Source organism: Mandrillus leucophaeus, unplaced genomic scaffold, assembly GCF_000951045.1.
Source record: "Mandrillus leucophaeus isolate KB7577 unplaced genomic scaffold, Mleu.le_1.0 Scaffold96, whole genome shotgun sequence".
In the NCBI taxonomy this organism is placed as follows: domain Eukaryota; kingdom Metazoa; phylum Chordata; class Mammalia; order Primates; family Cercopithecidae; genus Mandrillus; species Mandrillus leucophaeus.
Genome location: NW_012110474.1, coordinates 3,664,105 through 3,684,351, shown reverse-complemented (window position 1 = coordinate 3,684,351; position 20,247 = coordinate 3,664,105). Strand labels below are relative to the sequence as shown.

Below are 20,247 nucleotides of genomic sequence, written 5' to 3'. Positions count from 1 at the left end.
CTTGTTGGCAAAAATGTGTTGATTATAATGGTTCCTATTTTGATTAATAAAGATGTGTCTGAGCCTAGTTACAATGATTTAAAATTCCTGGTCCAAAATCGTGATTACTTTTGCACCAGCCCTCCTATCCCTTGTAAAATTGCTACCTTTAATTTCACTTATCCCTAAGCTATAACTGAATGCATTGCTGCTATTATTATTTTGAATAGTTACCTATCAATTAAGAACAGGAAAATAAAAGATTTTACCTTTACTTATTCCTTCTCTAATACTCTTCCTTTCTTTATGTAGATCCAAGTTTCTCACCTGTATCATTTTCCTTTTCTCTGGAGAACTTCTAACATTTCTTATAAGGCAAGTAACATTTCTTACTGGCAACAGATTCCCTCAATGTTTATTCGTCTGAGAAAGTATTTTATTTCCCCTTCATTTTGAAGGATAATTTCACTGCACACAGAATTCGAGGTTGGTGGTGTTTTTCTTTCAACACTTTAAACATTTCACTCCTTCTCTCTTCTTGCTTGCATGGGTTGTGAACAGAAGTCCTATGTAATTTTTGCTTTCTTCACATATAAGTAAGGTGGGTTTTTTCACTTCTGGTTTCTTTTAAAATTTTCTCTTTATCTTTGGTTTCTTACAGTTTGAATATGATATGCGTAGGTGTTTACTTTTGGAAAATTCTCAATCATTATTACTTCAAATATTTATTTTGTTCTTCTGAAGAGACAATCAAAGGTATTCTTCATTTCTGTTATAGATTTTATTTCTAGTATTTCCTTTTCTTACAATTATAATCCCTATGCCTCCATTATCCATCTGTTCTTTTTGTTATTGGTGGTGATGTTGTCATTGTTTTTGAGACAGGGTCTCGCTCTGTCACTCAGGCTGGAGTGCAGTGGCGTGATCTTGGCTCACTGCAGTCTTGACCTCATGGACTCAGGCAGTTCTCCCACCTCAGCCTCCCAAATGGCTGGGACTACAAGGGCATATACCACCATACCCAGCTAATTTTATTTCTTGTAGAGATGAGGTCTCACTATGTTGCCCAGGCTGGTCTTGAACCCCTGGGCTCAAGTGATTCTCCCACCTTGCTTCCCAAAGTGCTGAGATTATAGGTGCGAGCCACTATGTCCAGCCACTCATCTGTTCTTGTATGTTGTCTACATTTTTTATTACAGACCTTACTTACCATATTACTCATAATTATTTTAAATTATCAATCTGACAATTCTAAAATCTGTGCCATACCTAGCTAGGAGTTAAGACTGTCATGTTTACTACCTGCTGTAGTTATAGGTGTTAGAGGCTAATATTTCCTCTACTGTCCTTGTTTTTGTCTCATACTGTCTTTGGTTTTCCCTATAAACTCTTTACATAGTGTGAGTCTAAGCTTTGCAGTTCTTTCAGTGGTAAATCTTCTGTTATTATACAGGAGCCTGTGCGATATGGAGAGAAGATAAAGTGTTCTATAGCCCTATGATTACGTTTCAGTCTTTAAGGGGGCCTGTGCCCCTGGGGTGTGACCGTCACAAGTGCTTTTCAGCTTTTCCCCCCACTTAGGTGAAACAGGAAGAAAAAAGGGGGCTGGAGTTAGATACTTCCCTTTCCCTGAGTTGGTTAAGGCTCTGGTGGTTTCCCTTGGCGAATGTTACGTGTGACCTTGTAAACAATGTGTATTCTGAAGTTAATAGGTAGGTGTAGGGTTCTAAAATGTCAATTAGACTGAGTTCGTTGAGACAGTGTTGTTCAAGTGTTTCATATACTTACTGATTTTCTACCTACTTGTTTTATCAAATGCTGAAAGAGGAGTGTTGAAGTCTCCAACTGTAACACTGGCTTTATCTTTGTCTCTCTTTTGTTCTCCCCTATGTCTCTCCCTTGATGTCAGTATTCCATCAAGTTTTTTGAACTTTTTGTCTTTTTGAAAACTTGAACTTCTTATTTTTAAATATTCCTCTTTAATTCTGATAATACCTCTTACCATGAAGTCTACTTTGCCTGATCTTTAGATACTCCAGTGTTCCTAGTGACTTTTCCTTGCAGAGTACATTTCTCCATTGTTTTACTTTTAAACTGTCTATATATTAAGTATGATTCTTATGAGCTGCTTATAGTAGTGCTTTGCATTTTAAGTTAGAATAATAAGTCCACGTAAAACTAATCCAATTATTTAAGTAATAAGGTTTGAGGTTATGTCTTGCCATTTTGTTTTCTATTTTTCCTGCTTATTCATTGCTCACTTTTTTCCCTAACCTGCTCTCTTTTGGCCTGATAAAATTTTAGATTCCATTCTACCTTATCGGTTGTCTTTAAGCAGTTGTTGTAGGATTTACAATATGCTTCCATTTTTCCCTCATGTTTTGTGGTTTTTGCTCCCATAAAGTTTACTTCTACATGTTATAAGCCACATAATACATTGACATTATTTTTGCTTTAAATAACTATAAAGGACATTAAGAAGAAAAATAAGATTTTTAAATTTGCCTACATATTTACCATTTCTGGTGATCTTCATTTCTTCGTGCAGATCTGAGTTTCCATATAGTATCCTTCCTTTTGCCTGAAGAGCATCCTTAACATTTCTCATAGTTCAAATCTGCTAATAATGAATTTTTGCAGCTTTTAAAAATGTTTTAATTTGCCTTAAGTTTTGAAGCATATTTTAATTGAATATAGAACTCTAGGGTTTTCTTTCAGAAATGGCATGCTTTATTTCTAGTAAGTCATCAGTAATTCTTTTTTTTTTATTATTATACTTTAAGTTCTAGGGTACATGTGCATAACGTGCAGGTTTGTTACATATGTATACTTGTGACATGTTGCTGTGCTGCACCCATCAACTCGTCAGCACCCATCAACTCGTCATTTACATCAGGTATAACTCCCAGTGCAGTCCCTCCCCCCTCCTCCCATGATACGCCCCGGTGTGTGATGTTCCCCTTCCCAAGTCCAAGTGATCTCATTGTTCAGTTCCCACCTATGAGTGAGAACATGCAGTGTTTGGTTTTCTGTTCTTGTGATAGTTTGCTAAGAATGAAGTCATCAGTAATTCTTATGATGGTTTCTCTGTATATGGTTTGAGGGATTTTTCTTGGCTGCTTTAAAGATTTTTATTAATTTTCAACAATTCAATTATGATGTGCCATGGTGTCCGTGTGTGTGTGTGTCTTGTTTAGGGTACGTGGTGGTGTTTTTTGTTTCCGGGACAGGATTTCACTTTGTCGCCCAGGCTGGCTGTGTTGTTATTTACAGGTTTTGTTATATTGTGTTTTCATTAAAATTACTAAACACACTTATAATACCTATTTTAAAGTCCTTTTCCTTTAATTTGATCATATATTGCATTTCTGGATCTGTTTTTATTCACAAGACTTTCTCCTTTTTATAGATTACACTTGCCTACTTCTTTATATATCTAGTTTTTTTTTGTTTTTGTTTTTGTTTTTTAAGACAGAGTCTCTCTGTCGTGTAGGCTGGAGTGCAGCGGCTCACTGCAACCTCCACTTCCTGGGTTCAAGCCATTCTCCTGCCTCAGCCTCCTGAGAAGCTGGGACTACAGGCGCCGCCACCTTGCCCAGCTAATTTTTTGCATTTTTAGTAGAGACGAGGTTTCACCATATTGGCCAGGCTGGTCTCCAACTCCTGACCTTGTGATCCACCCGCCTCGGCCTCCCAAAGTGCTGGGATTACAGGCGTGAGCCACCATGCCTGACCATATCTAGTAATTTTTAAATAGATGGTGAGCAGTGTAGACACCTGCTTATATGTGGATTTTATGGTCTTCCTTTCAAGAAAGTTTTGTCCCAGCAGGCAACTAATTTACTTGCAGATCAATCTGATTGTTTTCAGCCTTGTTTTTAAATTTTGTTAGTGCAGGTCCAGGAAAGCCTTTATGCTAGGACTATATTAGCCCTACTCATAAGATGTGGCCTTTCTGGAATTTCTACTGAATGCCTGGTGTATTCAAGAAGGTTTCAATACTCTGAATAGACAAAATGTTCATATTTTGCAGATGTCTGCAAACTTTGGTAGTTGCTTAATTTATGGTTTTTCAGTAGTTATCCTTTCACTGAAAATTGTCTGGCCTCACAGGGTCTTAACCTGTCCATATACAGCTTAACATTCAGCCAAAGGCTGTTCACTTATTCATTTCATGAAGGAATTTAGAAGAGACTCTATCCTTCAGTCTGATACATGACCTTAATGGTATAGGCCAGAAATTCTTAATTGTTTTATAAAAAGGAGTTAATTCTATTTCCCAAAGCTCTGAGGTCACAGAGAACTGATTTTAAATATTCCAAACCAAACAGAAAACAGAGTACCATTATTGTCCATGTTCCATTCCCTCTATAAAATATGGGCAAACAACAGAGAATTAACAAAGTGTGTATAGCAATGGTAACTGATGGAAGTGTATCATGTAGACAGGCCTTCAAACATCTACTGGCAGACTAGGAAGTATTAGATAAAAACATAGGTTCATAAAACTATAGATCAGCGGAAAAGGAATCGACTGCCCATTGCATAGTGCTAGACCAACTGGTTATCAAGCTGGGAAAAAAGGTAGGGTTAGATTCCCAAAATCATACTGCCCAAGAAATCAATCCAGAGAGATTCAAATCCAAGTATACACAAAACATTTTTAAAGTCTCTGTCTAGAGGAGATTTTTAAAAATAGGCATAAAAGGCTTAAACTACAAAAGAAAAAGCTATGACTTTAAATTAAAATGGACACGAATACCAGAAATTAAAAGACAAACACCTGAAAGAGATGTTTCCAACACAGTTAACCACAAATGATCAGTATCCAGAATATATAAAGAACTCCTACAAATCAGTAAGAAAGATAGCAACCCAAAAGAAAAATGGTCAAAGAATATGATGGGGCCATTTCCACAGAAAAGGAAGAAAAGGAAAGTAGAACAACTGATAATATATCAAATGATAACTAACCTTTAGGTTTTAGGTTCTGAAAATTCCTACAAACTTCCTTCACTCAAAACAAAACTTTTTGATACAGCCAAGATAAAATGCCTAACTAGGTAAGGTTAGTTGCTTGGTGTAGGCTTTCTCTACTCCAGTACAATAAAATTAGACTTATTTGAAAGGAAAAAAAATGCCAGGGCTATAATATCATCTAATTTTTCCTTTTTGTCATTAGAAAAATTTCACACAGCAGTTAATGTTTAAGGTATATTTTCCTCAACAGGCAAAGAGAACTGAATACTGTTCATACTACTTCTTCCCCAGAAGTATAGTGGCCAAAGCAAAGGAGATTTATGGACGGCAATGATTAACCCAGTGAACTAACCTAGGCAGTCAAGCAACCGACTACCTCATCATTTTCAAGAATCAACTGCAGATAATAAGATGGCAACAGGAGAGAAATATAGGAAGCTCTTGGCATGTGGCAAACTGCCTTGGAAGGGAAAGAGAAACAGAAACTTTTGACCTGGATTTAAAAACTCAATGAGAATATACTTCTCTCTGAAGAAAAAGTGTTAACAAGAATGCAGGTGGGAACTACTAGAAAGGAAAGGTAGGGAGTGGGGCAAGGATTAAGTAACCACTGGGTGCTATGCTCACTACCTGGGTAATGGGGGTCAGTCATGTCCCAAGCCTCAGCATCACGCAATATACCCATGTAACAAACCTGTATACGTACCCCTGAATCTAAAATATAAGTTGCAATTTTCTAAAAAAACAGATAAAATAAAGAAAATTAAAATTATTAAATATATTTAGGAATTGCAGTATTAAAGTTACTCTTAAAACCTTACAAAGAAAACCATTTTTAAAATATTTTCTGTCTGGTTATTCTAAATGATTAGGACGGTATACCAACAATTCACCATACGCTTTTACTGAACACCTAAGTGTGTACAAGGCTTTATAAAAGTAATGTGGATTTCAAAATGAATTAAGTATGACCTCTAACTTTAAAGAGCTGGGGATAGGGTTGGTGCAAAAAGTTATACTGCAAGACAGAGATGGAAACAAAATGCTTAGGGAGCCCCCCAAAAAAACAGAAACTAACTGGAATGGATGTGGCAAGAAAGGCTTCATAGAAGTGTTCTTTACACCAGTCTTTAAAGGATGGGTAGGAATTCAACAGACATAGGAAAAGGAGACTGGAGAAGGTAGAGTACACAAAAAAATAGAGGGAACAGTTTAAGCAAAGGTATGGGAGTTAGAAAAAGCATAGGATAAATTCAGGAAATGCCAAGCATATGAGTGGGGCTGAAATATAAGATTCATGGTAAAGAGAAAGAAAAATGGGAAATAAGTCTAGAAAAGAACAATGGAGACAGACTGAGGAAGTCCCTTACCACAACATAAAAAGTTCATTTTCAGCTGTGGGGATTCAAATGATTTTGTGCTGTACAGACATACATAACATAGCCCTTTACTCTCAGATGGGCCTGTGTATGAGTTAAGTTTCATTTTAACTTGTGCTATCTTGTGGTCATCAATCCACCAACTCCCATAAGAATTAACAGTTAATCGGAATAAATGCTGAGGTTGGTTAAATGCTAAATTTTAAAACAGATCCAGCTGCTCTATAGTCAATATGATTCTGTTAATAGTGTGACAATATAATTTCTTGTACAAACTGGATTATTGAGAATAAAGGTGGTTCCTATCAATAATAATGCTAGTGTAAATTAGGAACATCCCAACACACTGGGATGAAGTGACCTTAGTTATAAAAACTCCCAAATCAGCTGGGCATGGTGGCTCACACCTATAATTCCAGCACTTTGGGAGGCCAAGGTGGGTGGATCACTTGAGGTCAGGAGTTTGAGACCAACCTGACCAACAAGGTGAAACCCCATCTCTACTAAAAATACAAAAATTAGTTGGGTGTGTTGGCAGGTGCCTGTAGTCCCAGCTACTCGGGAGGTTGAGGCAGGAGAACTGCTTGAACCCAGGAGGCAGAGGATGCAGTGAGCCAAGACCATGCCACTGTGCTCCAGCCTGGGCAACGGAGTGAGACTCTGTCTCAAAACAAACAAAAAACTCCCAAATCACAGGGACTCTACTTTTCTTCCACAAATTCCCTTCAGTGGGAATCTCCTTTTGTAAAGCCTTAGGAGAATCTAGTATTTAATATTGAGATTAGTGGCTATGGCATTTTAAAGAGATAGGCATATATTAAAAATGAACAAATCTACTCTTTGTATAGTAGCAGAGACTTGAAGGATGAATAACTTCATGTAAATCTATACGAGACTTCTTTACCTTAACTAATGACAACCATGAAGACACAAGAACTACTGATCGCTAATCTCACAAGTATAATTATACTCAGATGGTACTTCCTGAGCTTGTGTTTAATTTTTATATTTGAAAACAGAGTTAATTTTCAAATATACCTACCATTCCAAAATATATTAATCTTTGTTTTAGCATACTGAAGGAAAAAATTTGTTTATTGCTAAAATTACAGAATACATTTGATGGTTTGCAAAAGACTTAATACAGGTGGTTGCAAAACTTAGCCTTTAGCCTCTTGCCAAATACCATACCACATGTGTTCTGAATCACCAGCAAACCTGGATGCCCTCATGTGAGATTATTTCAACTCCAACTTTCAAATGCTTGCTATCAGAAAACACTTATAGAGAAAAATGCAATCTCACTAACTAGCAATTAATAAAGAGACAAAACAAACCCATGGTCTTAATGAGCAAATGAATCCAAAAACTTCAAATGTCAGGACTCTACGAAAGTAATTTAACCTCTATTAATTTTTGTCAAAGTCTACGGCCTGATTAAAGATGGTTTTTACCCTGTAAAAAATTGTTAACCTTTTCACATTAAAAAAAATTCACCTTATGTCAGGGGTTGGCATCAGGTGTAACAGGACAAATGGCAAATATTTTAGGCTCTGTAGTTCACAGTGAATCTATGGTACAATGACCTCCTGCTGAAGCATGACAACAGCCATTATAAGTAATCAATGTGAAGGGCTGTGATCCAATAAAGTTTTACTTAGAAAAATAGGTGGCTGGACTGGATTTGGCTCACAGACTGTAGCTGGTCAACCCCTCTTTCAGAATATAAGCTCCTTTGTATTCCCAGTGCCTTGGGCAGTACTTGACACATACTAGATGCTCTGTAAATGTTTATTGATCATATTATTTAGTAAGCAAAAAACTTAACCAAATGTCTCTACTACTATACAAACACTGTGTTCATTGAGTATTGAGACTTAATTTCCTAAGTTAGAATTTATAGGTTATTTCCCACACAAAATCCTTACTTTAAAATTTTTTTAATTAAAATTTTTACTTTAATTGTATTATGAATTATGGAACACTATCATGTCAGTATTGAACTCTGTTCACCCAAGATATGAATTTTCTGGCTCCTTGGGGCTGTTCCTATAAATAAGCAATCCAACAGTCTAGTGTAAGGACTAGAGCTGAATGGTCATGTTGAGTTAAGGCCACAGTTAACCCTAACAGGCAAGTGAGAGCCAAAGAAAAATGGGAAGAACTGTGTGGAAACTGGTCTGCAGAGAAAACAATGGAAGAGAAGTGAGACTTGTTTATACCATGCAACGAAGATCTGTGAGATTTCCCTATATTGTAATAATAAATCCCCTTCTTATTAGAGGTTTTTTTTTTTTTTTTTGAGACAAGGTCTCGCTCTGTTGCCCAGGCTGGAGTGTAATAGGGTAATCTTGGCTGACTGCAACCTCTGCCTCCTGGGCTCAGATGATCCACCTCAGCCTCCTGAGTAGCTGGGACCACAGGCACGTGCCACCACACCCAGCTAAGTTTTGTATTTTTTGGAAAGATGGGGTTTTGCCATGTTGCCCAGGCTGGTCTTGAAATCTGGGCTCAATTGATCCACCTGCCTCGGCCTCCCAAAGTTCTGGGATTACAGGCGTGAGCCACCGTGCCTGGTCATTTTCTTTTCTTTCTGAGACAGGGTCTCACTCTGTCACCCAGGCTGGAGTGCCGTGGCACAATCATGGCTCACTGTAGCCTCAACCTCCCAGGATTAAATGATCCTCTCACCTCAGCCCCCTGAATGGCTGGGACTACAGGAGCACACCACCACACTTGGCATTTTTTTTTTCTTTTTAATTTTTAATAAAGATGAGGTCTTGGTATGTTGCCCAGGCTGGTCTCTGACTCCTCAAGCAATTTTCCTGCCCGAGCCTCCCAAAGTGCTGACTGAGATTACAGGCGTGAGCCACCACACCTGGCCAATTACAGCTTTTTTGAAAGAGCTTGTGGTCTTTGCAAACAAATCATTCCTGAATAGAAAATGGAATACGAAACACTTCAGAGAGGATTTAATGCTTGAGCTTAAACTTTAAAAATGAGCAGGCAGGGTTTTGAGTCAAGGTGAAGTAACAGGGAATAAATTTACCCACTGCCTGAAATAACTAATAAACAGAAAAAGCATGTAAATCAATGGTCTTTACACAGTAGACATTGGCCAGCATAGGACAGTAACCCCTGAGAGACAGGAAACAAACATTGTAAGTCCTTCTTCAATAGCTCCTCACTTAGAGCTTTCACGGAGCAGAGAGATAAGAAACCCGGGTGGAAGCTTGTAATCTCCCTGAGTGGAGGAAACAAAGTTGAAGGCCAAGCTTGTTAGAATTTGCCTGGTAGAGTACCGGGAGAAGAGAATTGCAAAGAGGCAGACAGGAGTAGATCTGCAGAGGGTTCCCTCAAGTTTTTACTGAAAGTATCAGCATGTGCTTTGTACCTAAAGCATTCCTAAAGCATGTGCTTTAGGAATGTACCTAAAGCAGAAAAATAAGTAACTAAAATGGGCAGAGGGAACAATCCCAAGGGCTCACACAGTAGCAGGAGTAATTTATGTTTCACCTAGGAAGGAAACGTACTTCACAAGGCATCAAGTAGAATAATCATAAGATTACTGACTCAGTAGTTGGGCAAAATTAGCTCTAGTTAAGTATGCTCTGTTCCCACCCAACTAAGCATAAAAAGACTTGGAAGGATTACACTATTTCCAAATAACTTAACAGTGTCCCAGAATAAAGCTCAAGAATATTTCTAAAAATACAATGATATCCAGAACACAAGGTAAAATCCACGTCTGGCATCCAGTGAAAAAATCTAGGCATGTAATAAGCAGAGCAATATGAGCCATAATGAGGAAAAAAATGTAGCAATAGAAACAAGCCAGGAAAGGATACAGATGATGGAATTAGTAAGCAAAGATATTAAAATAGTTATTGCAACTGTAATCTATATGTTCAAGAAGTAGAAGAATGCCTAAATATATTAAATAGAGACACAGACAATAAAAAAAAAATCAAAATTTTCATCTCATGAAGGATGAAAAATAAATGAAGAGGAAAAATATGAGTAGAATTAAGAATATATCAGAAATGCCAGAATTAAAGATTAATAAACTTGAAAACAAAGTCATACAAACCATCCAAAATGAAGCACAGAAAAAGCCTGAAAATACATGAACAAGGCTGGGTGCAGGTGTGGTGGCTCATGCCTGTAATCCCAGCACTCTGGGAGGCTGAGGCAGGAGAAATGCTTGAGGCCAGGAGTTAGAGCCCAGCCTGGGCAACACTGTGAGACCTCATCTCTACTAAAAATTAAAAATTTAAAAATTGGCCAGGCACGGTGGTGCGCACCTGCTGTTCCAGCTACTCAGGAGGCTGAGATGAGAGGACTGCTTGAGCCCAGGAATTCGAGGCTGCAGTGAGCCATGCTTGTGCCATTGCACTCCAGCCTGGGTGACAGAGCAAGACCCTGTCTAAAAAAAAAAAGAACAAAACATTAGTATCCTATGTTACAACTTTAAGCAGGCTTATATATGTATAATTTAAGTTCTTGCAGTGGCGGCTAAGTGCTATATACAATTACCAAAAAAAAAACAAAAAAGGGAAAAAAGTATGTGCTTAAAATGGTACACAGAGCAAACTATTACATATTATGGAGAGGAAGAAAGTAATGAGAAAAGCTGTACATTTGGACCATTAAAGAAAAAAACTGTGAAAAGACAGAAATCGTTTTACATTTTTGTAAATCACTCTAACGTCTGGGTTTCAGAAGAGAAATCTGGGTTCTCATATCTGCTTTTGTCCAATCTGTTGCTTATGCTGTTTTGGCTGGGAAAGACAACCAACCAGTCTGTGTTATGCAGAAAAGTGGAATGAGATATTACCTATAAACTATCCTAGTCAGCTCACAACAGAAAGAATCAGAGAGGCTATTTGTTTATTAAATTTATCCCACACAGGTGATAAGGCAGAAAGGAGACAGAATCATAATGAGTTTCTATGAAAAACATTATAGGTTCACAGTTCTTCCTGCAGTGTAAGGGGATACTCTCGGTCTGAGCTGGGTGTTAGTTAAGTTCTAAGTGTAAGAAGCCAAATTGCCAGAGGTCACAGAAGAAAAGGGGGAAAGGGACCAAGTAATGAAATTACAAAGGTGGAAAAGCCAGAGCAAAGTTGAGTCTAGTTCAGAATATCTCACAATATTATATTTATTATATAAACCAACATACTTCAAGTTGAGTCAGAACATTTTAACTGGTTTTGTCATTCGTATTTATATAAATCTGTCACTTTCCCAACTTCTTCTAGGCTTAAATTCCCTAACAAAAGGCATTCTATAACATTCATAATCCTCTCAGGTCTGATTCACACAGAACCTATGTTCATATCAGTAACTCAGAAAATGACTGAAAGATAATTTTTAGGTACACTTCTGACAGGCTGGCTTACATGTTAAAAGTGTTACCCTAAGAGCAATTATCCCTGGGCAGATACCAACTATAACCAGGAGATCAGAAATTAAAATCCTAGGGCACAGAATAGCTCTGTGTTGCCTTCTACTGATACTCTGCCCATATCTAAAGTAAATTTTGGGCCAAATACTGAAGGAAATTTTTATAAAGCTACTTCACAGCTTAAAATAATCAAATGATCAAAATAATCTCCATTAATATTTCTAAAAAGAAGTACCTAATGATAACTTAGAAATCAAAACACAATCTGGTAAGAACAGAGGACATAAAACTTCTACAAGAAAACAGAAAACATTTGATATTTTAGGTTAGGCAAAGATTTCTTAGGTCACCAAAAAGAATCAATCACAAAAGGAAAAAAAAAGAGAGAAATTGGACTTTATCACAGTTTAAAAACTTTACTCTTCAAAAGATACCACTAGAAAAATAAGAATGCAAGCCATAGACTGAGAAAAAATATCTGCAAAACATATATCTGATAAAGGACTTGAGTCCAGAATGAATAAAGAACACTTTCAACTCAATAAGAAGAAAAACAACTCAATTTTGTAAAAAAAAGATTTGGATACGTCACCAAAGAAGATATGTAAATGGCAAATACACACATAAAAAGATTCTTAGACCTTAGGGAAATGAAAATTAAAACCACAATGAGATATCATTACACTTTCACTAGAAAAGACAGAATTTTAAAAAACTAAGTATAAACAAATGTTGGAGAGGGTAGGAGAAACTGAACCTCCCATAAGTTGTTGGAGCTAATGCAAAATGGTACAGCTACATTGGGAAAAAAGTCTGGCTGTTTCTTATGACATAAACTTATAAACTTACCATTTAACCCAACAATCCCACTCCTAAGTATAAGAGAAATGAAAGTATATAATCACACAGACTTGCACATAAATGCTTCATTCATAATAGCCCAAACTGGAAACAATCTAAATGTTCAGCACCTAGTGAATGGTATATCCATATAATGGAATACTACTCTGCAATTAAAAAAAAAAAGCATTAATTCCTAGGACAACGTGGATGAAGACACATAACTACATAACACATGGTTCCATTTATATGAAATTCTAAAAATGGCAAAACTATAAGTGATTACAGTGATATAGCAGATAAGTGGTTGTGAGGGACCAGGAATAGCGAGAGAGGTTTTACTAAAAGGAGCACAAGGGAACTTTTTAGGGTGACAGACATATTTTATACACCATAACTGTGGTGATGATGGTTATATGACGGCATATGCTTGTCATAACTCGTCTAATTGGTGCATTTTATTATATGTAAATTATACCTCAATAAAAGTGAGTAAAGAGAACAGGGGAATAAACATATTTGCCCCTCATATTACCTGTCACTCACCAGAATTTATCAACACCTGACAGAAAATAGCAATAGGTAGGAAAGTAAAAATGTGGAAATCACTGGAAAGAACAAGAAATTGATAAAAATTATGCAGTCAAGACAAAAAACAATGTCATTCTTTACATATTTTAATATATAATAATGTAATATATAAATATATATTTTAACCATTCAATAATAAGAACAATCTGATTCTAAAAGAGACCTTGATCAATCCAAAATACCACGTGCTTTATCAAAACAGCATTTCTTACAGTAGATTCTAAGGGTTACCTAAATCACAGGCATGAACATATTTCTGGGCACCACCCCAGACCTACGCCATCCATCACACTCGTAGGTAAAAATAAGACCCCATTTTAAGCTGTTTCCAAATAAATTATTTTGCAAATTTAGTCTGACAGAACGACTTTATTAGAAGTTCTAATGTACACGTGTGTACTCACACATACGTATCAACTGGGTTTGCAATTATGCCAGGTTGATAGTATTCAATAGCACATATGCTTTCCTTATAGGAAAACAGAGGTATCTCCATTTCATGGAGACGCAGGGGGCTCAAATGGGATTATCTAGAACATAAGAGATACTCAAGGTTGTACTGCTCCCCAGTCATCCTGGACTTGGATAGGAAGATCATTCTAAGCAGGTAAAAAATACTTTTTGACCTTACCAAGCCTGAAGTCCCACAATGCCATACTGCCTCTGTTTTACCACTATATACTGCTTAGTAGCAGGTGACCACCACTTTGGTTATTAATTTTAGTTAATATTTATACTATCACAAGAATATTTCCTTTAAATATGTGATATTTTAAAGTTATGTGCTATGGCTGGGTACGGTGGCTCACGTCTATAATTCCAGTACTTTGGGAGGTTGAGGCCAGTGATCACTTGAGGTCAGGAGTTTGAGAACAGCCTGGTCAGCACAGCGAAACCCCATCTCTACTAAAAATACAAAAAAATTAGCCGGGCGTGGTGGCGCATGCCTGTAGTCCCAGCTACCTGAGAGGCTGAGGCAAGAGAATGGCTTGAACCCGGGAGGCAGAGGTTGCAGTGAGCCCAGATCGTGCCATTGCACTCCAGCCTGGGCTACAGGGCAAGACTCAGTCTCAAAACAACAAATAAAAAGTTATGTGCTAAAAAGGATGAGTTTGTGTCCTTTGTAGGGACATGGATGCAGCTGGAAACCATCATTCTTAGCAAACTATCACAAGAACAGAAAACCAAACACCGCATGTTCTCACTCATAGGTGGGAACTGAACAATGAGATCCCTTGGACTCGGGAAGGGGAACATCACACACCGGGGCCTATCATGGGGAGGGGGGAGGGCGGAGGGATTGCATTGGGAGTTATACCTGATGTAAATGACGAGTTGATGGGTGCTGATGAGTTGATGGGTGCAGCACAGCAACATGGCACAAGTATACATATGTAACAAACCTGCACGTTATGCACATGTACCCTAGAACTTAAAGTATAATAATAAAAAATAAATTAAAAAAAAATTAATAAATTTTTCAAAGCCAAGGAAAAAAAAAAAAGTTATGTGCTATCTTTCCTCCCTTACTTTACAAATTCAGTTGGTTTCTTAGACAATTTCCCATGGGTTTACACTCAATTTAATTTCAAACTTTTTTTTTTAATAATAGAGACACAGTCTCACTATGTTGTCCAGGCGGGTCTCAAACACCTGGCCTGAAGCAATCCTCTCGCCTTAGCTTCCTGAAGTGCAGGGATTACAGGCCTGAGCGACTATGCTGGACCTAATTTCAAACATTTAAAAAAATAAAGTACCACCATGTCAAAAGAAAACAATTTAACAATAAAACAAAACAATGTTGGGAACTACAGAAAACAAAGCTGAGTAAACAGGCCAAGGTCCTTACCTTCATGAATTTTGTCTTTTTTAAAAATGTGGTAAAATATACATAAAATTTACCATTTTAACCCTTTTTGGGTATACAATTCAGTGGCATTAAGGACATTCATATTATTGTGTAACCATCACCACTGTTCATCTCCAGAACTTCTCTATCATCCCAGACAAACTCTGTATCCATTAAATAATAATAAATCCCCATTCCTCCTCCATCCCACCCCCGGTAAACACTATTGTTTCTTCTCTATAAATTTGACTATTTTGGTATCTCATATAAGTGGAATCACGTATTTGTCCTTCCTTCCTCAGTTTTTTCTAATTTTTTTTGAGACAGAGTTTCCCTCTTGTTGCCCAGGCTGGAGTGCAATGGCCCGATCTCAGCTCACCGCAACCTCTGCCTCCCAGGTTCAAGTGATTCTCCTGCCTTCTGAGTAGCTGGGATTACAGGCATGCACCACCACGCCTGGCTAACTTTGTATTTTTAGTAGAGACAGGGTTTCTCCATGTTGGTCAGGCTGGTCTCGAACTCCCAACCTCAGGTGATCGACCCACCTCAGCCTCCCAAAGTGTTGCGATTACAGGCGTGAGCCACCATGCCCGGCCATTTTTTCTCATTTTTAATGCACATGTAGGCAATAAGCACTAAGGACACAAAGACTGGTAGCATACTGAATCTGCCCTCATGAAACGCACATTCTAAGAGGCAAGTCAGACATGTTAAAAAAACAAAAAGTCTTGCAAGTTAATGTGATCACTGCTTTAACAGGGGTACAAAGTACAATGATGGCACAAAGGACTGATATGACTAAGGGAAGTCGGGAGAGGCTTCACAGTGTAGATATCATCTCAGGACAGTCTTGAAGTATGAAGAATTTACCAACAGAAAAGGCCATTCCATCCAGAGGAATGGCATTCAGTCGTTTCATAAGGGATGACACCACACCAGACACTGAAAACCTACGACAGCCAACGTACCTGCTTTCATTAAGCTAACACCACATGCAAAGTCATGAGGTATATACATTTGAGCAAGAGCAAGCAGTTCAGACTGAAAAGCAAAGTGCTTGGGGAAGAAGCAGAAGATGAGGCTGAAAAGATAGGCAGGTGCTCGATCATGAAAAAACTTTATGTTGTCTAGAGTTTTATTTTAGGTTATAGGCCAGGGCTATAATCTAAAATATATAAGGGCTGAATTTGAAAACAGGTAAAGTTAGAGACAAACTGGGAGGTCATTATGATGATCCATGCAAAAGTAATGACACCTCAATTAAAGCAGTAACCATGGAAATGGACAGAGAATGGATCTGAAAGTCCACAATCTACATGTAAATGATTGTCACCTGTTTATGATTAAACACAAAGAAATAATTTCTCTTCTTCAATAAATATCTATCAAAGCCCCATAATGTATTAAAAATTATTGAGAAAAACATATTAGAATAAAAGAACGCAATGCATTTTCACTTTTCTTTTATATATGTGTGGGTGTGTAGAATCACAGCTCCAATTACAATCAGGTGCCACATAACAATGTTTCAGTCAAGATGGACTGCACATGCAATGGTGGTCCCCTAAGATTATAACAGAGCATATCGAAACCTCATATATGGCACTTGATATTGACACTGCAGATCAAGTAGAGAAAATAGCTGATATTCAGTAATGGTGCTGAGACATTTAGTTTTCTGATGTAACATACAAATATATTTCTATTTATATATATTTTTTCTACGTTTGTGTAATATACTCTATGACGTTCACACAATGACAAAATCGCCTACCAATGCATTTCTCAGAACATATCCCTGTCGTTAAGCAACATACAAGTAAAATTAAGTAATTTTAGAAAGAGTCTTCCTTTTTACCAGAGGAAAACCAATTCCTTGTTCCTGTTCTACAACTGCAAAAGGAGTGCCAGAGTTACAGTTGTCAACAGAAGCTTGACCCTCTGTTCTCAAGTATGTGCTGGGGATGTAGAGGGAATTTAACACACTAAACAAGAAACTGTCCATAATCCAGTTTACTTCAATTTTTAAGAAGAATCTGTATATAAATACTGAGGCTTTCTGCCAAAAAAGCAAATGCTTCATGGATTTGGCTCCTTGTCTTTTCTTGTGGCTGTTCTCCAATATCAACTTGGAGATGTCCCCATCTCAAAATCTGCCAGCTACTGAAACATGGGTCAAACAAAACACTTTCCTTTCTGTAGAGTTTAATGTATCTTGACAATGAATCCTATTAGGTAAAGCAGAGATCACATTTAAAAAATGCATAAAATAAGTAGTTCCCTGAAAACAATCTTTTCTCAGATACTAATACTCATTCCACAATATTAAATTTCAGATTTAAAATGTAAGGTTTTCTATGATTAAACTTTCAGACACTGGAATCAGACATATCCAAAGAATCTTTGGTAAATGTGACACACCTGAATTGATGTAAATTTAATAGAAGCATATCTTGCTTTCCTTTTCAGGTAATATTCCTTTTCACTTGACTACCATATAATTTTAAAAAGAAATCAGAATAACTCTCATTCATCACTTTTAGTAGTTCGAAAAGTCTGAATCTACTCAAAAAAATCTCCACACTTTGAAATTTCCAAGTTTTAAGTTTGTTTTATTTACACTAATTCAAGTTTATTACCTTTCAGGGGTCTTAAATATTTTATGCACTACAAAAATCTTTCTTTAAAAGGCATCCCATTTATACTTCCAAACCGCTTTCTTAACACAAATGCAAATTAACACACTCCAGAAAAAAAAAATTATTGTTAATTCCTTAATTGTATTGTACCTCAAGTCTATTTAATTCTATATAGTTATAGGAGAGAAAAATAAAAACATCTAGGTCTAGCTAGTTGATAATAGGTAAATTCTTTATTCCAAATTAAATATATAACAGTGTAATAACTAGAGCATAATTCAGAAGACAATCAAACGACATTCAAGTGATCTCACAGAAAAATAAGAAAACATTTTGATACAGAAAATGAAAAAAATAGCTTAGTTCATAAGTCATTAGAGTTATTACATTACATTTTATCTTCACAACAATAGCCACAACCCCAGGCTATATCTCACGTTCCCTAAATCTAAGCAGATTGTTTTTAGTTGGGAAAAAGATTAACATAAACTTACATTTTACTAATAATCTGAAAGATCTCAAATATGCCAAGAAGCCTATGTCTCTAAAATATAGCTTCATCTTTTGAAATAATTGATGCTGCAGGAACAGCAATAATAACCGTTATCATCAAGGTAATTTCCCTGAAAAATCTCATCACATTAGGAAAAAAACAAGTATTAAAAAAAACAAAAATGAAAGCAGAACAAAGCATACAAGAGCAACGAGACAATTATTAAATGGCCCATATACATGTAATTGAAATCACAGAAAGGGAAGAAGAGAGAACAGGTCAAATGAAATACATGAAGAGATAATGGCTGAGAATTTTTCAAATTAAGTAAAAGATGCCAAACTACAGAACCAAAAACCTCAGAGAAGACCAAACAAACCAACAAAAGAAAACAGACATATCACATTCAAAATTAAGATATATCATATCTAAAGACAGAGAAAATCTTAAAGACAGCCAAAAGAAAAAATAAATTAAATGAACAAAGGACACTATATGCAGAGAATCAAAGACAAATGACAAAAATATGTAACAAATGCAAAAAATCTCAACAAAATACCAGCAAACCAAATCCATCAGCACATCTAAAACTTAATTCACCATATTCAAGTAGACTTTATTCCTGGGATGCAAGGTTGGTTCAACCTATGCAAATCAATCATTGTGATTCACCACATAAACAGAATTAAAAAGAAAAACATATGATCATCTCAATAGATGCAGAAAAAACTTTTGATAAAACCCCTCAACAAACTAGGTATCGAAGGAATATATCTAAGAGCCATTTATGACACACCCACAGCCAACATCACACTGGATAGGCAAAGCCTAGAAACATTCTCCTTGAGAAATGGAAGAAAACAATGATGCTCACTTTCACCACTCTTAAGATAGTAACGGAAGTCCTAGACAGAGTAATCAGGCAAGAAAAAGAAATAAAAGGTATCCAAATAGGAAAAGAAGAAGTCAAATTATCTTTCTTTGCTAATGGTATGATTCTATACCAGAAAACTCTAAAGACTCCACCAAAAGCCTCCTTGAACTGATAAACAACTTCAGTCAAGTTTCAGGATACAAAAATCAATGTACAAAAATCAGTAGCATTCCTATATAACAATAACCTTCAGGCTAAGGGTCAAATCAAGAATACAATCCCATTTACAAGAGCCACAAAAACAATAAAATACCTAGGAATACATCTAATGAAAGTGATGAAAGAGCTCTATAAGGAGAACTACAAAACACTGCTGAAAGAATCAGAGATGACACACACAAATGAAAACATGTTTCATGCTCATGGATTGGAAGAATCAGTATCATTAAAATGACCATACTGCCCAAAGTAATTTGCAGATTCAGCATTATTCCTATCAAATTACCAATATCATTTTTCACAGAATCAGAAAAAACAACTCTAAAATTCATATGGAACCAAAAGAGCCCAAACAGCCAAAGCAATCCTAAGCAAAAAGAAAAAACCTGGAGGCATCACATTACTCAACTTCAAACTACACTACAAAGTTAGAGTAACCAAAACAGCATGGTACTGGCACAAAAAGAGATATACGGACCAATAAAGCAGAAGAGAGAACCCAGAAATAAACCTACACACCTACAACCATCTGATGTTCAACAAAGTTGACAAAAATAAGCACTAAGGAAAAAAATCCCTATTCAATATATGGTGCTGGGATAACTGGCTAGCCATATGCAGAAGAATGAAACTGGACTCTTATCTATCACCATATACAAAAATTAACTGAAGATGGATTAAAGATGTAACTGTAAGACCTAAAACTACAAAAATCCTAGAAGAAAACCTAGGAAATACTTTTCTCGACATCAGCCCTGTCCAAGAATTTATGGCTAAGTCCTCAAAAACAATTGCAACAAAACCAAAAACTGACAAGTAGGACCTAAGAGCTTCCATACAGCAAGAGAAACTATTAACAGAGTAAACAGATAATCTACAGAATGGGAGAAAAAAATTCATAAACTATGTATCTGATAAAGGCCTAATATCCAGAATTTATAAGGAACTTAAATCAACAGGTAAAAAACAAATAACCCCATTAAAATGTAAGCAAAGG

General features: G+C 36.6%; 1 protein-coding gene across 3 annotated transcripts in view; it reads right to left on the bottom strand.

The window, feature by feature from the left end:
* REV3L (REV3-like, polymerase (DNA directed), zeta, catalytic subunit) overlaps positions 1-20,247 on the bottom strand; it is a 205,646-nt gene that overhangs the window by 153,118 nt on the left and 32,281 nt on the right. The window lies entirely within an intron of this gene.